This window comes from Cervus elaphus, chromosome 23 (assembly GCF_910594005.1).
Source record: "Cervus elaphus chromosome 23, mCerEla1.1, whole genome shotgun sequence".
Classification (NCBI taxonomy): domain Eukaryota; kingdom Metazoa; phylum Chordata; class Mammalia; order Artiodactyla; family Cervidae; genus Cervus; species Cervus elaphus.
Window position 1 is genome coordinate 60,606,754 of NC_057837.1, and position 13,549 is coordinate 60,620,302.

The 13,549-nt window shown below is 41.9% G+C and overlaps 1 non-coding gene across 1 annotated transcript; it reads right to left on the minus strand.

Moving 5' to 3' along the window:
* Positions 1-13,442: 13,442 nt before the first annotated feature.
* On the minus strand, positions 13,443-13,549 carry LOC122682366. Its single transcript, XR_006337369.1, has one exon. It is a non-coding gene; the product is annotated as a U6 spliceosomal RNA (small nuclear RNA).

Consider the following 13,549-nt stretch of genomic DNA (forward strand, 5'->3'; position numbering starts at 1 on the left):
GTCCCTGGGATTTCACAGACAAGAATACGGGAGTGGGTTGCCATTTCTTTCTCCCCACCCAGGGATCGAACCTGCATCTCCTGCATTGGCAGGTGGGTTCTTTACCACTGAGCCACCAGGGAAGCTCAAAGTGACTAAATTGGAACTCAGAGCAGCCAAGTGGCTTGTTGGGGTTCACAGAACTAGTAAATGATGAAGCTGGTTCTAACTGATCCAGGATTTAGAGATTCTTCTCTCTTCGTCAGGTGATGCTGTTTCCTGTATGTGTCTACCATGAGCAGACATAAGTGTGGGTCTAGACTGCTCTCAAGCAATCCCCCCACATCCTGACACTCTGGGAAGGTTAAAGAGATATCTGGAGGGCAGTGGGAATAGAAACTTAAGTCAATTTAAAAGGAGAGTTTGGGCAAGTTTGAAGCGACCTTGTCTTTGCTTAAAACCTTTCCATGGCTCCAGTATCGGGGCTGGCACAGACAGGCAACAGTAATCATGAGATGCAACCTCACTTAAGGCAGGTGTGATTAGTGCAAATCCAAGTGGTTTCAGGGACACTGTGAGAAATGATCACTATTGCCTTCCTTCTTTCCTGCTTCCATGTCCTCCCCCACCGCTCCTCACACATCTGACCCCCCGCCCTTGACCCTTGGAGCAGACCAAAGAGAAGGGATTTGCAGGCATTGAGGGAAAATTCTGGAGGTTATAGTTGCTGCCTAAGACCTGGCACCTCTCACTGGCAAAGATGAGCATTTGGGTGCCAGATCCCCTCTTATGTGTGTTTAGAATATTAGAAAGCTCCATTTCCTACACACCAAACATTTAGTGTGTTTAATGTTGATCCCTCAACTTCATTATTTCAAATGGATAAATAAGTACATTGAAACTCAGAGGAGCCAAGTAGTGTGCTACTAAATGGTGGGGTGGGGTCTCACCCAGGGATTGGGGGCTTTTTCCTCTTCCCCCAGATCAACGGTGTTTCATGTTTCTGCCTGCCAACCCGTTCTCCCAAGCCCTGGAGTGTCCCAACCATGACCCACTCTCCACACCTCCATCTCTCCCCAGAAAAGGCCTACATTACCTGCAATGACCTGGGATGAGAGGACAAGTGCAGCCAAAGTTAGCAAAAGAGGCTTCATGACTTCAGGGAGCCCAGGAGGCAGTCTCAGTTCTAGCAAAGAGACACCAAATGAAGAAGAGTTCTGGACTCTCTGCTCCTTCTAATCAACTGGAACACATGTCACAGACACGTGCTCTCAGCTGCCCACGGGTACAGTTGGCCCTGGAACATCCTGCCTCTCTCAGGCTTCTCAATTACTATCCGAATGCCCATGCATCCACCTTTGGACCATACACCCCTGAGCTGATATGCCTCCCTTTATCTACTTCCACCTTTTAAGGGACAGCAGAGGGAAATCATACAAGCCAGAGGGACTTTTAAAAATAGATCTCAGCCCTTGTTATAACTCAATCTACAATTTTCCAAGTCTCCATGTTACACATCGAAAAAAATGTGTAGTCTTTATTAAGTTCTATACAGTACCTCATTATCAGTCCTAGAGATCCACTATTATCATGTTTTAGTGTAAGCTGAGCAAACTCATTTCTTCAAATGTAATTTTCCAGTTTAGTAGTGGAGGAGTAGAGAAGGGAAAGCATTCGTTCAGACTTTAGGAAAGACGACATTTATATAATTACTTTCTGAAAGTAGACCCTACTACCTGAAATGCTCAGTTTGGAAAAGATTTTTGGCATTGAGGGTGAGAGAGGGAAGAGTTGAAAATACTCAGCAACATGTGCTGGCTGTGCCACTTGCTTGCTATGTGACTTTAGGAGTGTCGCCTTTCCTCTTGGACTTTAATCTCACCAATGCACAGACCGGAATAGACGGGTCACAGAGATCAGTGCAGTCCTTATATGCTATGGTTCTGCTGCTGCTGCTCAGTTACTTCCGTCATGTCTGATCCTTTGCGACCCTATGGACTCCAGCCCACCAGGGTCCTCTATCCACGGGATACTCCTAGCAAGAATACTGGAGTGGGTTGCCATCCGATCCACTTGGGGATCTTCCCAACCCAACGATCGAAACAGTGTCTCAGACGCTGTGGCCAGATTCTTAACCACTGAGTCAAAGGGAGGCCCATGCTATGGTTCTCTGGGTGCTAAAAAGGCACAGAAAATGGAATGCTGCGGAACGCCATGCTTTCACCACCAACACAGGCCATGCTGATTGAGTTTACATCTAAGGATTCCTAGAGCTACCTCATCAGATTCCAACTCTCTTTATACACTGGGACCAGAGGCCTCTTCCCTTGGTACATACATCTTATATGTTGTTTGACACTTATAAACCACAGTCCCACTTTGTGCTGCTCCTTATAGAGTCAATGCACAAATATTTGCTCTGGTTATTGTGAAGGCTTAAGTTCTCTCTAGGATCTTTGAATGGATCTCACCACACCAGGTTGTTTTAGGAGTAAGATCCATGGGATACTAATAAAGGAAGATAAGAGACCCTGTTCTTACATGGTAAGACCCTATTTCCAGTGAAGTCACATTGTCAGGTACTTGGGTTAGGATTTGAGTCCATGGAATTCTCCAGGCCAGAATATTGGAGTGGGTAGCCTTTCCCTTCTCCAGGGAATCTCCCCAACCCAGGAATTGAACCAGGGTCTCCTGCACTGCAGGCAGATTCTTTACCAACTGAGCTATCAGGGAAGCCCACATTTGGAAGAAGGGATACAATTCAACCCACAACAGATGATTATGATTTATACCCTTAAACCCATGAGACATTGATGAAAGAAACTGAAGATGACTCAAACAAATGGAAAGATATATCATGCTCACAAATTATAAAAATTAATGTTGTTGAAATAACCATATGACCCAAGGAAATACACAAGTTTAATACAATTGCTGTCAAAACACCAGTGTATTATTTCACAGAATAATCACAAATAACTCTAAAATTTGTATGGAAGCACAAAATATCCCAAATAGCCAAAGCAATCTTGAGAATGAAGAACAAAACTAGAGGTATCATGCCCTGTGATTTCAAACTATACTACAAAGTTACAGTAATCAAAAGAGTATGGTTTTGGGACAAAAAAGGCACATAGATCAATGGAACAGAACAGAGAGGAAAGAAATAAACTCAAGTTTATGTGGCCAATTAATCTTCGACAAAAGAAGCAAGAATATATAATAGGGAAATGATAGTTTCTTCAATAAATAGTGTTGGGAAAACTGGACAGTTACATGCAAAATAATCCAACCATGTTCTCCCACCACACACAATTAGAAATTAAAGTATGATAGCATAAAATGGAAAACTAATATTAATAAAAAAGCTAGAAAATAAACATGGTTAAAATTTCTCAGAAACTAATGGGGAAATTTTCAAAGGATTTACACACCTATGTTCCTAAGTAAGATTAACTTTCTTAATCCAAACGACCAACCCAAGGGAAGACAGTGCTCTACAGTTGGGTGGCGCTGCAGGCTATGCTCCATGATGGGGCGGTGTCACTGGCTAGATTCTCTGCCTGGGTAGGGCCACAGGCTTTGTTTAGCAATTGGATAAGGCCATAGGCTGGGCTGAGCTACAGGGCAGAACAGTAGGCTAGACTCTGCCCTGGGTTGAATTCTAAGGCTGCCCAGGGTCATTGTTCAGGCTCTCTGGGTAGGTAGGCCCAGAGGCAAAACTGAACAGTTGAGCAAGATGCTGGCCTGGTTGCCTGTGGGGCTGTAGAATGGGCTCTGTGGGTTCCCAGGACTCTGGTCAAGCATTGGAGGCTATACTCAGCACTGGGGCAGGGCTGTGAATTGGCTTCCCTGCCTGGGTGGTAATAGAATGGGCTCCACGACTGGTATGGCTAATTGGCTGGAAATCAAAATCAGACAGAAAAGCCAACTGAGTTCAACTGAACTCCCTGGTCAGATGAGGTCACTTGCTTGGCTCTGCAGATGAGCAGAGCTGCTGGCCAGGATTCCTGCCCAGACTCTGTGCAGGCAAGACTATTGTCCACCAAGATCTGAGCCCCAGTCAGTGTAAGCCCTGGCTCCCTTGTCCATCTCTGTCTGATACCCTGTAGGCAAGCTCTGTAGAGTTCCTCAGTGATGCCCATGACCAGCCCTCTACTATCCCAGCAGAAAATTAGAGCTTTACTGTCTGAGGAGGTTAATTCAAACAGTGTCTGGTTAAAGGAGCAAGGGATACTATGCTAATTGAAAGCAAGGGTATCATGTTGAACACAGGAGAGTCAAGTAAACTTTTATATATTTAAAGTTAAGACCCGGGACTTTCCTGGTGGCACAGTGGATAGAAATCCATCTACTAATGCAGGGGACGTGGGTTCAATCCTTGGTCTGGGAAGATTCCACAGGCCACAGGCAACTAAAGCCTGTGCACCACAACTACTCAGCCTGGGCTCTAGGGCCCACCAGTCACAATTAACGAGCTCCTGTGCCTCAGCTATGGAAGCTTGCATGCCCTAGAACCCACAGGCTGCAAATACCAAGCCCGTGTGCTACAACCACTGAAGCCCGTGAACCTAGAGCCTGTGCTCTGCAACAAGAGAAGCCACCACAATGAGAAGCCTGTACCCATGTGCAGCAATGAAGACCCAGTGTAACCAAAAATAAATAAATAATAAAGAAAGTAAAAACTCAGTTTTCTTTCCCATCTCCATTTTGAGGATAGTGACAAACTTGTACCTCCTGAGCAGGGCTGTGGAGGATCCTTCCCAGGGAAACTGGCCCAGTATCAGAGGAAAAACCTGAAGACATAGACACCTGTGTCTTAATCTGTTCAGCCTGCTATAACAAACTACCACAGACTGGGTGGTTTAAACAGTAAACATTTATTTCCCTTAGATTTGGAGTCTGGGAAGTCCAAAATCAATGTACCAGCAGATTCAGCTTCTGGTTCAGAGATGGCCTTCTCATTGTGTCTTCACTTGGTAGAAGGGGCAAGAGAGCTCTCTGGGGTCATTTTTAGAAGGACAATAAACTCATTCATAAGGGATCTACTCTCATGAATTAATCACCTCCCCAAAGGCTCTGTCCTTCCGTACAATCATATCGGAGTTCAGGACTTCAATATATGAATTTGTAGAGGGGACACATTCAGTCTGGGACTCTCCTGGTGGCACAGTGGTTAAGAATCCACCTGCCAATGCAGGAGACGACTGTATGGTCCCTGGATGGGGAAAATCCTCTGGAGAAGAAAATGACAACCCACTCCAGTGTTCTTCCCTGAGAAATCCCATGGACAGATAAGCCTAGTAGGCTATACTCCATGGGGTCACAAAGAGACACGACTGAGCGACTGAACACATTAAGTCTATCTGGACTGTAGAGCATTCTTCCCGAGGAAATACAACTAGTACAAGACAGAAACCATGAAACAAGAAGAGGATGTTATTTTTAAAAGAAAAAATAATAATAATAAAATAGAAACTATGAGAAAAAACCTTAGAGACTCAAAGTACAAAGAAATGCCTAGGAATGAGAATAAAATGCCAGAGATAAAAGCAATAGAGACCAATATAAAACAGAGAATCATTCAGGCGGTACATTTAAAAAATAAGAATTCCAGAAATAGGAAGCAGAAAACCAAAGGGCAAGAAATCATGAAAGAAATGAGTCAAGGAAAAAAAGATGTCCTAGAACTGAAGTTTGTGAGTTTCCAGATTGACAGGGCCCATTAAGCACCCAGCAGAAAGATAGAGGAGAAATGCCTTCAAAATTCTCAGAGAAAATCACTTCCAATAAGAAATGAGCAGCCAAACTACTAAACAAGCAAGAGATTAGTATATGAGGTCAGAAGTTTTCAGGAAGCTACCAGGAGATGACCTGCCAAAATAAAGGAATATATCAAGAAAGACCTCGAAACCCAAAAGCAGGACATTTATCTAAGGAGAAAATCAAGGAGAACCCCAGGATGATGTAAGTGGAGTTCCAGGATGGCAGCTGGTCACCAGGTATGTGAAAGTGAAGTCACTCAGTCATGTCCGACTCTTTGTGACCCCATGGACTGTAGCCCACCAGGCTCCTCTGGCCATGGAATTTTCCAAGCAAGAATACTAGAGTGGGTTGCCATTTCCTTCTCCAGGGGATCTTCCCGACCCAGGGATTGAACCTGGGTCTCCCGTATTACAGGCAGACGCTTTACCATAAAAGCAACCAATTCAGAGTAGAGCAGATCTGACTGCCCAGGGAGAGAGGCCAACAGGAAGAGAAAGTGAAAGCGAAAGTTGCTCAGTCTGTGTCTGACTCTTTGCAACCCCATGGACTATACAGTCCACGGAATTCTCCAGGTCAGAATACTGGAGTGGGTAGCCTATCCCTTCTCCAGTGGATCTTCCCGACCCAGGAATTGAACCAGGGTCTCCTGCATTGCAGTCGGATTCTTTACCAGCTGAACTACCAATGATTCTGAATGTATTCAAAAGATATGAAAGACAGTTAAATTCTCATCCTCTTAGCAGGAATTCAATGGATAACACCTGAACCTGGAAAAAGAAAGAAGTAGCAATGTAAGTAAGCATATATTTTACATTAATAGTTAGAGAAGTAAAATCCAAAGAAACAAGTGGTTTTGCCTCTTTGTAAAAGAGGCAAGAAATGGAGAAAGGGAAATGAGTGACTCCTATATTTTATTATAGTTTTTTATTCAAAGATGAGACTTAAAATCACATGGATGAACATTTTGGGGGTTGTTTTTAGTTTAAATAAATTCAATTTTTAAATCATGTGGATGTATGACTTTGAGGAAAATTTAAACTAGATTTAAAAAAAGAGAGAAGCAATGGGGTAAGAATTGGATCTGGGGATTAACAGTTTCCTGTTTAAGAGTTTCTATAACAAACCCAGAAAATAGGACCCCATATAAGGCTGTCTAGGAGACAAGGGTTTGATTCCTTTGGTCAGGAAGATCCCCTGGAGGAGGAAATGGCAACCCACTCCAGTAGTCTTACCTGAAAAATCCCATGGACAGGGAAGCCTGGCAGGCTACAGTCCATAGGGACGCAAAGAGTCAGACACAACTGAGCAAATGAGCATGCATGTAATGCTGTCTACCCGTTTTTTTTCCTCTCTCTCTCTCTTTTTTTGGGGGCCATGCTGGGTCTTTGTTGCTGTCCAAGGGCTTTCTCTAGTTGTGGCCAGTGGGAGCTGCTCTTTGTGTGGTGGATGGGCTTCCCATTGCAGTGGCTTCTCTTGTTGCAAAGCATGGGCTCTAGAGTGCAGGCTCAGTAGTTGTGGCCCAGGATCTCATAATTGCAGCTTGCAGACCCGAGAGAGTGTAGGCTTCCATAGTTGTGGCACATGGGCTTAGCTGCTCCATGGCATGTGATATCTTCCCAGAACAGGGAGCAAGCCTGTGTCCCCTGTATTGACAGGCTGATTTCTTTCCACTGAGCCACCAGGGAGGTCCTACCCCCTAGTTTTTCACTTGAGAGATTCAAAGAAATACAATATGCCTTTGTATGTATATTCATGAATATCCAGGAGGCATGGAGCTAATTGCAAGGCTATATGCAAGCTAATATGTAATCCCAACACCTGCTCATGTTAGCTATATAACTGGAATTGGATGAATGATTTCAACAGCCTGAGCTTCCCCAACCATAAAATAAAAGTGATGACAGTATCTTCCTCTTAGCTTACTTGAATAGGTGAGGTAGTAGGTGCATACCTGGCACATAGTAGGTCCAGGTTCCTCTCCAATGTTTGTTTCCTTACCCACTTCTTCTCCTGGAGTTTGGTTAGGTATACTAAGAGACACACACAGAAGTCAGCCAAAAGTGTTTTAATGAAACCCAGGAATCAGCTGAGGACCGGCTCAGGGCAACATTATCTTCATTTTTGTGCCCTTGGCTTCAAGCTTTAATTGACTGTGGCGATATATTTGGCTGAAACTTGGGCTTCACACAGCACAGTTTACCACTCAGGCAGAAAACATAGACCTTTTCATTCCTGGAACATGTGTCACGACAGTTGCCATGAAGACTCCAGCATTTTTCAGTGCTGCCTGATACAAAGAGAAAAAAAGAAGGAAGCCAGGATCAGTCCTGTGGGGAAATAAATCCTGGCTTGAGAGGATGCACAGCCAGGCAGAAAAAGGAGGACCATTGAAAATGGGGACATCACGTCTAGATTTACAGAGTGGTGTTATAGTCTCACACTCTTTCTGGACAGCCCATTCCAATCCCATCCCACCCCTAGTGGTCCTTCTCTTAGAGTCAGTGGGTTATAATGATTAGGAGCATGGACTCTTGGAACTCATAGAGCTGGATCTGAAATCTGTCTACAACACAAGCCATATTGAGGAAGACATCAAGCAGGTTATTTTACTTCTCAGATCATCCATTTCCTCTTTTCTAAAAAGGAGATATAGCACTTGCCTCAAGCTATTGTTGGGATTAAGCAAAATAGTGCATTAAAAAACAAGCATTAAATAAATTTAGATATAACATTACAGAACCTCAGAAAGAATCACAAGTTTTAAAAATTATTTCATAAGTAAAGACTAAACTAGAAGGAACATTTGATCAAAAAATGCAAGAGATAATGGCTTAAAATAAATACAGGGTGATAAAGAGGATTTCTTAATCAAAAAGAAAGAGATAAAAAGGAATAAATAAGTGTTACAAATATTCATGACAAACAAAAGAATTTCAACATACAAATAATAGGAAATACCAAAGAAGAAAACAAAATCAAGGGAATGGAAAAAATACTACAAACTAGGTTCAATAAATGTTCCTAAATAGAAAAAGATTTGAAAGCATGTACTGCAAAAATATATAGCATACCTGAAAATATCGACCCAAGACAAGATATATTCTCCTAAAATTACTGGACAAAAGGAAACAAAGCTTTGGGTATTTAGGACCCTAAAATATAAGATGACATAAAGGAAAAAAAATTAAACCATACATGGACTTTTTGAGAGCAATGCTTTATCCCAGAAAAAAATGGTGTCATACTTTCAAGATATTCAAGAAAAGTATTATAATCAAAAAACTAACTTCTAAATACAAAGGACAAAAATAAACTGATATCAACATACTGAAACATGTAGTGGATATATGTTCTGACAATATAAAGACATTACAATTAAAAAAATGGGAGAATACTGGTGACAGTCTATGCACAAATTTTGACTAGTTTGAGTAATCATGTTATTCTGGTACTCTTGATTTTGTTATACAGTATACATAAACTATTGTATATGTGACAAGGGAGATATCAAATGAGTAATTATGGAATACTCTAACTCTATCATCCTCTGCGATCTTGAAAACCAGGATTCTCAACACAAGGGAAAAACACAGATATGAATGGAAAAAGAAATGTGGTATATACAAATAATGGAATACTACTCAGCCATTAAAAGAGTGAAATTTTGCCATTTGCAACAACATGGAATGACTTGGATGGTATTATGCCAAGTAAAATAATAAACCTAAAAAACAAAACAAACCAGTGAATATAACAACAACAACAACAACAAAAACAGACTTACATATAGAGAATAAACTACCACCGGGAAAGGGGACCAGGGAGGGAGAGATAGAAGGAGGTGATTAAGAGGCACAAACTACTATATATAAAAAAAAGAAGCTACAAGGTTATAGTGTATACCACAGGGAATGTAGTCAATATTTTACAACAAATTTAAAAGGAATATAACCATTAAAAACTGAATCACTACGTCATATACCTAAAACTCATATAATATTGTATATCAACTATACTTCAATTTTTAAAAATCCAGTGTGGTATAGAAATTGTTCTGAATTTGTGTTCTGTATTTGAATTGGAGGTACCAGTATAAACCCACAAGTATTTTATTTTCTAAGTATGTGGACAGATGGTTGGATAGAAATTTTTCCAGTTCTAATGAATGAAAAAAAGGTAAGAAATGTTGACCAACCAATATAAATTAGTATTCCTAGGACACATATTGTAGTCTAAAAATACCATCTCCCACTAAAATAAAAGAAATCAATACCTTGGTAATGTGATTTTTTCCAGTTCTTGGGTAAGAAATTGTAAGATGAGCCTAAAACTATTCTATCATACCCAGAGCTAAATGGAAGAAATTCCCATCAGTCAAGAATAGAAAACTTTGTGCTTCAATAGGAATAATTGCAATAGATTGGAACTGTGGCTTAGAACCGTGAGTCCAAAATAATATTTAGGAGAAACAAATTGTTTGTCCTCAGAGGTTAACAGAAAATGAATTCATTAACTTGCAAACTGAAGAGCAAAGGCAGAATCAGGCATTTGTCCTTCCTCTCCCCTCTGAATTCTCAAAATCACAAGGTAACCAAACAGTAGATGAAGAGAAGCATCTCTTTTATAAGTAGTTCAGCTAATAAATGAATGTTCTTCCCAGCATATCTTCATGGCTCACCCCCTCACTTCCTTCATGTCTTTGTTCTAATTGGTTTCAGTGGGGTATTCCCTTACTTCCCTTCTTAAATTCCACATCTCCCTCCTCTGATGCTTGCTATCCATTTCCTTGCTTACACTGTTTATTGCCTCCCCACAGAGAATGTAAGCTCTAAGACAACAGGGACTTTGGGTGGGTGGTTGGTTGGTGGGTGGGTTCACTGCTCCATCTCCAGCACTTACCACATTGCCTGACACATGGAATGAACACTACAATATTTATTGAATAAGTGAATTCTTTAACTAAGTAATGGCATAGCTACTGGGCCCTAAATCCAGCTGCCATCAAGAGAAGTAGAAAGGGAGACAGGAAAAGGAGAAACACTGAAAGACTAAACATTTACCCAAAGCAGAATGATTTAATCCAAGAGACTGTTTCAAACCAGAAAAGAAGGATAAAATTGTAAGCTGAGTTAACCTACAGCCCCTGGGGCCTTTCTAACCTCCAACTTCCTCACCAACGGAATGAAAGTTCCCGGGAAAACTCTCATGAGTTATAAAAAGTAGAAAAGATACAGCTGTTGCACACTAAAATTTCAGTGTATTCAATGTTGAACCTTAAACCTAATAACTTTTATTACTGTTTCAGTCACTAAATTGTGTCCGACTCATTTGGAACCCCATGGACTGTAGCCTGCCAGGCTCTTCTGTCCATAGGATTTCCCAGACAAGAATACGGGAGTGGGTTGCCATTTCTTTCTCCCCACCCAGGGATCGAACCTGCATCTCCTGCATTGGCAGGTGGGTTCTTTACCACTGAGCCACCAGGGAAGCTCAAAGTGACTAAATTGGAACTCAGAGCAGCCAAGTGGCTTGTTGGGATTCACAGAACTAATAAATGATGAAGCCGGCTCTAACTAACCCAGGATTTGGGAATTCTTCTCTCCTCATCAGGAGATGCTATTTCCTGTATGTGTCTACCATGAGCAGACATGGGTGTGGGTCCAGACTGCTCTCAAGCAATCCCCCCACATCCTGACACTCTGGGAAGGTTAAAGAGATATCTGGAGGGCAGTGGGGTAGCAACTTTCATCAGATGAAATGGAGGGGGTGCTGCTAGCCCCTTGGGCTGGGCAAGTTTGAAGCGACCTTGTCTCTGCTTAAAAGCTTTCCATGGCTCCAGTATCGAGGCTGGCACAGACAGGCAACAGTAATCATGAGATTCGACCTCACTTAAGGCAGGTGTGATTAGTGCAAATCCAAGTGGTTTCAGGGACACTGTGAGAAAAGGTCACTATTGCCTTCCTTCTTTCCTGTTTTCCACGTCCTCCCCCACCGCTCCTCACACATCTGACCTCCTGCCCTTGACCCCTGGAGCTGACCAAAGAGAAGGGATCTGGGGGCACTGAGGAAAAATTCTGGAGGTTATAGTTGCTGCCTAAGACCTGGCACCTCTCACTGGCAAAGATGAGCATTTAAGTGCCAGATCCCTTCTTATGTGGGTTCGAAAAATTAAAAAGCTCCATTGGCTGCACAACAAAATTTCAGTGTGTTAATGTTGATCTCTCAACTTCATTATTTCAAAGTGATAAATAATAAGTACACTGAAATTCAGAGGAGCCAAGTAGCGTTCTATTAAATGGTGAGGTGGGGTCTCACCCAGGGATTGGGGGCTTTTTCCTCTTCCCCCAGATCAACGGTGTTTCATGTTTCTGCCTGCCAACCCGTTCTCCCAAGCCCTGGAGTGTCCCAACCATGACCCACTCTCCACACCTCCATCTCTCCCCAGAAAAGGCCTAGGTTACCTGGAATGACCTGGGATGAGAGGACCAGCACAGCCAAAGTTAGAAAAAGAGTCTTCATGACTCCAGGGAGCCCAGGAGGTAGTCTCAGTTCTGGCGAAAAAACACCAAATGAAGAAGAGTTCTGGACTCTCTGCTCCTTCTAATCAACTAGGACACGTGTCACAGACACGTGCTCTCAGCTGCCCATGGGTACAGTTGGCCCTGGAACATCCTGCCTCCCTCAGGCTTCTCCTTACTATCCCAATGCTCATGCATCCACCTTTGGACCACACACCCCTGAGCTGATATGCCTCCCTTTATCTACTTCCACCTTTTAAGGGACAGCAGAGGGAAATCATACAAGCCAGAGGGACTTTTAAAAATAGATCTCAGCCCTTGTTATAACTCAATCTACAATTTTCCAAGTCTCCATGTTACACATTGAAAAAAAAAGTGTAATCTTTATTAAGTTCTATACAGTACCTCATTATCTGTCCTAGAGATCCACTATTATCATGTTTTAGTGTAAGCTGAGCAAACTCGTTTCTTCAAATGTAATTTTCCAGTTTGGTAGTAGAGGAGTAGAGAAGGGAAAATATTCATTCAGACTTTCACTGAATGAATTTCAGTCTCCTCTCTCACCCCCATCAAGAGGTTCCTCTTCACTTTCTGCCATTAGAGTGGTATCATCTGTATATCTGAGGTTGATATTTCTCCTAACAACCTTTTTTTTTTAAGTTTTACAACCAATCTTTATTTTGAATTGGTAATGTATATAGAGGATGGAGAGTTTGAAAAATATAAAAAGATAAATACACCAAAATGTAAGTCTCCCTTTCACTCCCTTCCCCAGATACCCATTTCTTTCTGGAAACAGCCATTGTTACGAGTTTATTATGCATGGTTCTAAAAATGAAGTAATAATAATAGCCATCACCTGTTGAATATTCAACTCTGCACCAAGGTTCCTCACAAAAATCATATGAGATAACTATCATTATTTTCATGTTACAAATAAGAAAACTGAATCTCCTGACAATCTTGATTCCTGCTTACAATTCATCCAGCCTGGTGTTTCACGTGATGTACTCTACATAGAAATTAAATCGGCAGGCTGACAGTATACAGCTGTTTTACTCCCTTCCCAATTCTGAACAATTAATGCTCCATGTCCAGTTGTAACTGTTGCTTCTTTTTTTTCTTTTTTCTTTTTGGTTTAGTATGGTTTATTAAGCTGTGCCTTAGTACAGACGCTGGAAAAATATGGAACGCTTCATGAATTTGCGTGTCATCCTTGTGCAGGGGCCATGCTAATCTTCTCTGTATCGTTCCAATTTTAGTATATGTGCTGCCAAAGTGAGCAC